Source organism: Athene cunicularia (genome assembly GCF_003259725.1).
Source record: "Athene cunicularia isolate RWA chromosome 5 unlocalized genomic scaffold, athCun1 chr5_part1, whole genome shotgun sequence".
Taxonomy (NCBI): domain Eukaryota; kingdom Metazoa; phylum Chordata; class Aves; order Strigiformes; family Strigidae; genus Athene; species Athene cunicularia.
Window position 1 is genome coordinate 31,065,916 of NW_020799101.1, and position 7,651 is coordinate 31,073,566.

Here is a 7,651-nt window from a genome sequence, read left to right on the forward strand (position 1 = left end):
AATTTATGAGAAAAGTATAATTAGGTTAACTTTTTATTTTTCTTTATGCTTCTCTCAGAAGAGTATGGATGATCCACATTTGAAGAAGTAATTTTTTCTTTATTTATGATACTTGCTTTTAAATATTTTTTCCAATCTTTAAAAATAATTTGACTAAAACAGAATATATAGAAGTTACAGTAGAATTATAATTACCACTGTCTGGGATTTAAAAAAATGTATGAGAGCAGTTTCAACGTCATTTAAAAGACAAAGGAGACCAGAACACCTACATGCCTTTTTACCAATGAAAATCTCTGGCAAAAAACCTTGAATTTCAATTGAAGAAATATATCTTTAAGACAATATGTGTCAGTGTAGTCAGTTGTTTGCACTCTGCTCCTTGAAAAGAAGTATCTTAATTCTCCACTGATGCATCACTTGCCTTGCTGGGCTTTTGCAATTTAGAACAATTAAACATAAAGCCTGAAATATTTAATTATGTTCTATGACATTCAAACAAGGGATTTTAATTCTTAATGAAATCATATTTTATTCTCCAGAAAATAAGAATAATTTCAGATTTGATCCAGCCTCCTAAATTCATAGAATCACAAAATCATAGAATTGTTTGGGTTAGAAGGGACTTCAAATATCATTTAGTTCCAATACTCCTGCCATGGGTAGGGGCACCTTCTACCAGACCAAGCTGCTCCTTCTAAAATACCTTTCTAAAAAGGTACTAAACTTGGGTTCTGTTCATGTTGCAGACAGCCATGTTTGTTTTTTTTTTTCTTTCTAAATTGCTTCTATCACTTCTGAACAGTTTGGAGACTGCTCTCTTTCTGCTTCCCAAATGCCCAACCTTGCCTTTCCTACTGTCTGTCCATTTCATCTATGACAACTAATAAAGTTATTTGCTTGTTTCTGTATGAGCTTATTCTGTGTTGATGGTGGTTTTCCCTTCATAATTATTCCAAAAAATTCAACATGTGGTCACTGTGTTGCAGAAAGGAAATCCAGCTACAGTGACTGTAACACCTGTGCTGTCTCAGAACAGGCACATAACTAACAGAGAAACAACTTGCCAAAGACTAATAGCAAAAAACAAAATCAGAAAGTACCTCATTGTCTAAATATCAGTTCAAAGTTTTGCAGACAAAGTTATGGAAACTTCCTTGCCCCTCTTCAAGGTGTCTGCCTGACATCACAGGTATCTGCACCCAAGAGCAAAGCCTGATTTTGGCAGAGTTTTTCTTAGGAATTTTGGTATATTTTGGTTTTATAGTGGGTTTATGGAGAGCTCTTGAGCTATTTTTGGAGACAGACAAGAAAATGTTAATGTAACAGAAGATGTTGGGAGAAAGATATAATGTTGACAAAGGTCTCCCTGAATTTTGTATGCCAATCAGGCACTCTCTGCTGTACTGAATCCGTTGATGTATTAGTTCTGTCAGAATTTTCTAACCTGCTAACACTTCTCATGGGATTCATCATCTCCAAATCTAGCCTTTTCTGTTAGAGAAATATTTCATCCAAACAAAAAATTGTCTGATGGCATTGTTAAGGTTAATGGAACTTCAAGTATAATGCCCAGAAGGAGAGCTAAATTAGGATTATTTTAATCTTTCTTGCACCCCATTTTAAAATTAAACTTCTAGTTTTAATAAAGGTGATGATCTAGCTAAGATTTTGGAGAAGATGAAAGTGGTATGTCTAGCACAATGGCTTGTATCAGTGAATGGCAACTGAAACAGAACTGACAAAAATTCAGTTCTCAACTTCTTGAATTAATTTCACCAGGAGCAGCTAATGCCAATGAAAACAAGATAATAGGAATCACAGGGTTTAAAGGATAAATCCCTACTGAATCAGACTAGACTCCCTACTGCATTGCCTAATTTGTGGGTGGTGTTATGCTGTACTTCCATTAGTGAGCTAAAATCCTGTGGTAAAGAACAGAAAGAAAGATTCAATATTGCTGTTGGCAATGGGGAAGACTAAGGTTTAAGTAACAGTTTGTTGAATAGTGGGTCATAAATTCAGCAGCCTACATTTTAAATAACTGAAGATAATAGCTTCCGAAACATGCTGGACATGAACTCTATTTTAGATTAAAAACTAGGATCATTTTGCTTGAAGTAGCTTTTTGGTTTGTTATCAGTGACACCAGCTGCCACAGTCTTCCTAAAATTTAATTTAACTTTGAATGACAAACCTATTAAAACGTATATTTAATTTATTAACAAGTATTGCACTTAAAAGCAAACTTCTAATATAATTATATATATACTAGCAGACAATTTCTAAGCAATCTTTAAGTACAAAGAATTATTGTGTTGTAATGCAGCTTTTGAAAACTCTACCTGGATTTATCAAAAAGTATAGTGAGTGAAAATTCTATTGCTGATGAAGCAAGTAGGAAAAAACTCAGCCCACTATTACTGACTTGGCTCTGCATTTCCCTACATAATAACAGACATTTGGACAGAGCTGAACTATGAGTTGTATATTTGAAAATGATGCATGGGATAGATGACACTCAGGTATAATCTTCAGAAGCATAATTTTGATGTCATTAACAAAAACATTTTAAAAATATTACTAGTTTTACACTGTTGCATTGAATTTTATTGAAGGATTTGAAGGGGAAATAAGGATCTAGTAAGTGTTACTGGTCATTTGATACAGACAGTGATGGAAACCTGAAAATAATTTAAAATAATTTTCATACCTGCTTATAAATGTGAACAGGCATTGAGAGGAGGGATTAGTTAGAAAGTGTACTCTTTGCTGTAGTCTGAGATGGACTAGAGTAGTAAATAGGGGCAAAGTGGCATGAGAAATTGTACTAATTTAAAGAATCAGGTCTATCACTGTACAAAAGTCTGGAGTAATTTTTTTCCTCCCCCTGCATCATCCGTGAATTCAGGCAATGCATCCATAGCAGCACAATCACTCAAAAAGTTCAGGCAAGCTGGGTGGACAACCAGCACAGCAAGGCATTTCGAATCACGTACAGTGTCTAAGTTGCCCTGCTCTGTGTCTCACAGCAGGAGAAATTTTGTTTCTCCAGACTCCCAACTGGATGTATCAACTCCGGGATGAATCTTTTATATATTTCTTCTGTGTTAGTTTCTGAGCAAAATAATGAGTGATCCCCTGCAATGGAGCACTGCTGTCTTGATGAACACACTTATAAATATTATAGAAAGTGTGCCTTAAAAATATAAAACTCAAGTGAAGCTGATATTCAAATACTTAAGTTATTCACTAGTAAGAAGAAAAGGCGTAACACAACAGGAGACAGTAGTAGTCAGAAACAGCAAATAAAAATGAAAGAAAATTCAGGTGTGTCTGGCATTTTGTAAAAGTAAACGGATACAGGTTCTTTCTAATAAAGGGAGCTGAATTCCTGCTGTGCACATTTTTGAACTTTTCAGGATCACAAAAGCATGTGGAAGAGTTCAAATTTCTAAAGGGTTTCAGAAATATCTGACAATTTATAAGGTGGAATCTTGGCCTCGTCAACACCTGTGGGAAAACTCCCTTTGATTACAAAGAAGCAGGGTTTCCAGTAACCATGATTGTTTCAGCACCTGAGAGTGAGGGAGAGCAAGTCTTTCAGGTACAGGGGTCTTTTAACACTATTACCACAAGATTTTTCAGTGGCAATTTCATATCGACCCATTTTTTTAAACAGTATCTATTGGGGAAATCAAAGCATAGAGAAAGAAAATGTATTTTTTGCTTCTGATATATTTAAAGTAAGATTAAAAAATATGCTTGCTTTCTTAAAATCCTTATCTGTGCTATCAGTGATACAGTCAACACAGATTACAGGACTGAATGAATATAGAGAAATGATGAAATAGCTTTTTAATACTTTTTTGTTGTTGTTGTTATTTGTGTTTATATACATTTCCTGCAATTTTTGTTTTGTTTTTAGGCTTCTCAGTTTTCATTTCCCCTTCATTTGTACAAAATAAATTTAAAAATAACTTTAAAATGTTAATTAAAAAAAAAAAAAAAAAGCAAGCAAAAATATTGCCTCCCCCTCCCAATCGAAACCTCTCACACAAATTGGGATGAACAAGTCTGAATTTAGAACTCTTATTTAAAAGGACTTGTACCATCTTCCTCTTTCCATTTCCTCTTAAATGCTGTAGCTTCTTCTGTTGAAGGTGCTGTATTTTCACTTACATAGGAACTTTTGTCATGAAGCACAATCCTGTGAGGCAAGACTAGATAAAAACAGAGCTAGAAGATTCTTAAGGGAAAATATTAAGCATGCAGTCGGCTAGCCATAAAGGATGATAGGATTTAGGTTTTGGCACATACGTCTTATTTACATGAACAGGCTGACTTAGTCTAAAAGCAATTGTGTTACATGGTTTGAAATTTAAACAATGAAATATAATTTGGTTTTCTGTATTCCAAAACACTCAAATGTGTTTAGCAAGTTGCTCACTTAACATTGTGAATAGAGCTTTAAAAAATGTTTATTACTAAAAAACCCAACTATATATTTTTATTTTCTTTTATATACTTTTTATCTAGTTGGACTTTAACAGGGTAAAATGGATGATTAAAACTTTCACCTTGAGTAATTGTTGGGGATTTTTTCTGAAATAGTTATCTTTCGCTTGTCTTCTTTTGGTTTTCTTGCCATTTGAGTAGGGTCTTAGCCATTCATTTTGTGATGAATGTCCCACACCGCCACATAATTTTAACGTAAGTACGGGAATTTCAATTTTTTGAAAAATAATGAAACAATTTAAATATTAAATGGTTTTTAAATGAGACAATTTCAGGTAATTAAATAATTTAGACTAATTTCTGGAGGCAAGACATGAGTTGTTTTCTTCAGGAGTGCAGAAGTTTAAATGTAGAGAGAAGGTGGTGAAAGGTAATGGAAAGCAGACAGTAATGGGTTATAAAACACTGACTCAGGCCGTTGTCTCTTGAAAAAGATGTTCAATTCACTGCTGCAATGTATTCTCTACCTGTAATTATCTAAACTTTCAGGTTTATTAAGAACTTCAGCTAAATCATGGAATAGTTTAGCATGTACTGGCACGTTTTGGATATTTTGATTTCCTGTATCATTTAGTTTGCATCATTGTGAAAGACAGGGATATAAATATTTTGCTGTTAGACTTCAAATGAGCGGAAACAATTTGTTTCCCATTTCTCAGAAAACTTGTATAAACTCTCCAAGATTTTTTTTTTTTTTTCTTTCAGCTCTTTTTGCTGTATTTTTGCATTTGTATCATTATTCATGACATTTCTGTTTTATGGTATTTTTGAAGTTGTCACCAACTGCAGAGTCACAGGAAATTTTGGAGTCTTATGAAAGCCCAAATAAAATATATATAGAAAAATATAATTTAATTAAAGATGAGACTTTCTTTCCTGATATTTTCCAGTTAACCTTTGTGGTGGGGACCTATGGATAGAAGCATTTGATTTCAATTGAATTTGGAGGCCTATCTCATGTTTACCTTTATGTATAAATTAAACATTTTGGTAGATTGAGAACTAGTGCTTAGCATCTTGTAAGGACTTAGTCCCTTGTTCAGCAATTACACTTTAGATTGCTCTGTACTTTTTCATCATGTGTAGTATAGCAAAAGAGAACAAAGCATTTAGGAATTATAATCTACCTTGTTAATTTTTAAGAAGAACCATTTGGGTTAAAGTTCAATAATATACAGAAATTTCTTTCCCAAGAAAAGAGAGAAAAAAAATTATTTGACATCCTTTATTAAAGTTTCTTGCGAGTTTAAGGCATTTTTAAAGAAATGGACCCAAACAAATGTTCTAAATGTCAAAGTAATAATGTATAAATATTTTCCTACAAAAATATTTTTCCTTTAGAAAAAATTATGCTATTCTCTTTTCCTCTCCTCGCCTAATTCTGTTATAGTTAGTTTAATTTATACGGGAATATTATATCGCAGATTTCTGAAGCTGTGCTAACAAAGATAAATGGAAGCAGGGATTTCAATAAACTTTGCAAACAATTCCATTATAGCTTGTCAAATGCACACAGAATCTCAGCTCTAAGTTGTTTCATTTATATGTCAGTTTTGTCAACATCACTGACTAAAAGTATGGAACCTTACATTCAATCTCCTCACAAAAGAATAAATTGACAATTCAACTGTGTAGCTTTTAAATATGTTTTTAGCTTTGATATTTCTTACTGTCATACAAGATCTTATACCAAAAAAAGGATTTCTCAAAAAAATCTGAAGAGAAACTTACTTTATTTAATATTAATAAAGCATTCTAACAGAGTGGAGCAGAAAACTTGAATAATTTTGCTTTTCCTTTTTACATTATTTTCATGCAAGTTGCAACAGGTAAATAAAAATATTAACTCTGATTTATAGATTGTTTCTACTATGTTCATGATGTTATTGTGTTCACAACTTTCAACTTTTTAAAATAGTGTTTTTTCTGTTTGGGGAACTGAGTTATAAGGTCTCGGTTTTCACAACCTTTATGACCACTGTACTCGAGTTCGTATGTGCATAAGATATTCTTATTTCAAAATTCGCTAGTCTACACGGGAAGTGGTATCATATAATGGGTACAAGAAAACGTGCAGCCTAGTGTCAGAGATAACTTGTCAAAACCTTGGCATTCTTTTCACTCCTATCCTTCTGCTTGGGAATTAGTTTGTGGGTTTCAGAGAAAGAATCAGCTACTTGATTGGCCAAAGAATTTACTTAAGCAACTCTCAAAGGCTGCTGGTATGAGTTACTAATTTCTCATTTAATTAGCTTTTATATATCTTTCCAGGTTTAAAAAAACAAAACAAAACAAAACCATAAAGTAAACAAACAAGCAAGCAAGCCGGTAACCATAAATCCAAACCGTTGTCAATTACTAATCCAAGAAATTAGATATTATAATTGGAAAATCCAGATCAGATGTGGGACTGAATGACATCACAGACCATTGAATTAATACACTGAGCAATCAAATCATTAAGTTAATACAGGATTCAGTCAATTCTTACGAGTCTAACCATAGGAACCGAATTAGGTTGTTCAGCTCCTTATCCCCAGTAGAAGTAATCTAAATTTGCCTTAATATAAAAATTCAAACACATTTAACATTCAGTCAGCAGGTCAAATTGAGGTTTTGTTTTTTTCCTGAGAAAGCCCCGTGTACAGCACACCTCCCTATTCCCCCCTGCTTTTTATTACTATTCACTGTTTTGCAGTCCTGAATCTGTAAGAGTCAACTGCTCATACATGTTTTCTTACAGAGGTAAACTAGATTCTCTGCCAGTTCATGCAAACATTTAAAAGGAAAGCACTGCTGTCACTTACCAAGTAGAAGTCTTTTAGCTTCTTAGAGCTAGGACAATAGTCTCAGTGCATTGCCAAGGGATCGGGATTATTCCCTGTAGGAAGGAATGCTGAACAAAAACACATATTTGTATATTACAGGAAGTAACAGATATAATATATAAAAAATATGTGAAATCATGAAGTGAGGACTAAAATCTTTATGCTTTGTGTCATTTCAAGGCACGTGTTATTAGAATCTGTGTTGCAGTTCAGGAACAAATGTAAGTCAAAAATTTTTGTTGCTTTTGATGATAAAGGCTGTGTGGTACTTACAAAGAAACCTTCCTGTTCCTGTCTTAAAGAGC